This window comes from Mus caroli, chromosome 12 (assembly GCF_900094665.2).
Source record: "Mus caroli chromosome 12, CAROLI_EIJ_v1.1, whole genome shotgun sequence".
Taxonomy (NCBI): domain Eukaryota; kingdom Metazoa; phylum Chordata; class Mammalia; order Rodentia; family Muridae; genus Mus; species Mus caroli.
Genome location: NC_034581.1, coordinates 51,919,487 through 51,921,439, shown reverse-complemented (window position 1 = coordinate 51,921,439; position 1,953 = coordinate 51,919,487). Strand labels below are relative to the sequence as shown.

At 37.5% G+C, this 1,953-nt stretch overlaps 1 pseudogene across 1 annotated transcript; it reads left to right on the top strand.

Annotated features, from left to right (window-relative positions):
• Nucleotides 1-1,254: 1,254 nt before the first annotated feature.
• LOC110307432 lies at nt 1,255-1,721 on the top strand (annotated as a pseudogene). The gene has a single exon (XR_002379388.2). The product of XR_002379388.2 is annotated as a thioredoxin domain-containing protein 17 pseudogene (transcript).
• Nucleotides 1,722-1,953: the final 232 nt, after the last annotated feature.

The following is a 1,953-nucleotide window of genomic DNA, read 5'->3' as shown; positions in this document are numbered from 1 at the left end:
CTTCGGTGTGTAACAACTTCTTTTTCTCCACATCTTTTCAGCTTTGTCAGTTTTTAAATTTTGATAGCAGCCATTCTAACTGGAGCAAAATGATATATGCCTTTGCAATATTTGTTTGTTTGTATTATAAGACAAATTTCACTATATTGTCTAGGTTCAAACTTACAAGCACAAATGATCCTTCTACCTCAGGCAAGGTGGGGAATCGAGGGGTGTACCAGATGCAGTACTGTAGGTTTGAGTTTTGTTTCCCTGATGATAAATGAATTGGAATTTTTTCATAAATTCATTGGCCATCTGCATTTATTCTTTACAGAAGTATATATGCAAATCATTTGGCCATGTCTTATTTTTCTTTTGCTTTCTGTTTATTCAAGACAGGGTTTCTCTGTAAAGTCTTGGCTGTCTTGGAACTCACACTGTAAACCATGCTGGCCTCAAGCTTAGAGATCTGTCTTTCTCTACCTCCTGAGTTTTGACCATGTTTTAATTAGTTTATTTGATTTTTTTGTAAGTGTTTTCAGTATTTGTAAGTATATTCATCATTTGCAGATGACTAGTTGGCAATTTTTTAATATTATTTTTACTCTGTTGGAATTTCCTTTTGTTGCACAGAACCTTTTACTTTAAATATCATTTGTCTCTTTTGTTTATGATTTTCCTGTGTTTCTAGCACATATAAAAAAAATCATTGCCTGTACAAATGTTTTGAATTGTTTCCCTGATTTTTTTTCTTTGAATAGATTTATAGTTAAAGCTTCCCATTTAGGTCTTTGATTGATTTTTGAGTTGATGTTTGGGTAAGATAAAAGATACAGACCAAATCTGAGTCTTCTACATACAGATATACACTTTCCCCCAGCACCGTTAGTTGAATAGGCTGTTGTTTCTCTGCTGTATGTTTTGGGTACCTTTGTTAGGAATTAGTTGGCTGTAGATGTGTTGGGTTGGCTCTGGGATCTGTATTCTGTCCATGAGTATTGATGTCTGATCCTATGTTAGTACCAGATTGTTCCAGATATTATAGATTTGTGGTATATCTTGACATTAATTATTGTGGTGCCTCCAGCTTTATTCTTGTTGTTCACTATTGTCTTGGTTCTTCAGGGTCCTTATATGTCTACATAAACTTTAAAATTGTTCTAGCTCTGGTATTTTCATAGGGATTGCATCGAATGTACAGATTGTGTTGAATAGTGTAATATTGGTAATAAACCCCACTTAAAAAACAAAAACAGCCGCACTGTTGTACCCATGGCCACCTTTGAGGAGGTGAGCGTGCTGGGCTTCGAGGAGTTCAACAAGGCAGTGAAGGAGCATGAGGGCAAGACCATTTTTGCCTACTTCAGTGGTTCTAAGGATACCGAAGGGAAGAGCTGGTGTCCAGACTGCATGGAAGCTGAGCCAGTCATTCGAGAGGGGCTGAAGCATGTTACCGAAGACTGTGTGTTCATCTACTGCCAAGTAGGAGACAAACCTTACTGGAAAGACCCAAATAATGACTTCAGACAAAAACTAAAAATAACCGCAGTGCCTACACTACTTAAATATGGAACACCTCAAAAACTTGTGGAGTCTGAGTGCTGTCAAGCCAGCCTTGTGGAGATGATCTTCTCTGAAGATTAAGATTTGATGACCTTGCCGGACTGTGGTGGCACATGCCTTTAGTCCCAGCACTCGGGAGACAGAGGCAGCTGGATCTCTTTGAGTTTGAGGCCAGCCTGGTCTACAAGTTGAGTTCCAGGACAGCCAGGGCTGCATCATAAAACCTTGTCTGGAAAAACCAAACCAACCCAAAAAAGCCTGATGATTGCAGTTTTGTATTGATTGCCTGGTTTGTTTAAAAGCAGCCGCATAATTGCTTTGAATTGATGAGTAAATGATGTTATTAAATCAGTGTATATCTAAACAATAAAGAATTGAAATACAAAAAAAAAAAAAAACAAAAACAAA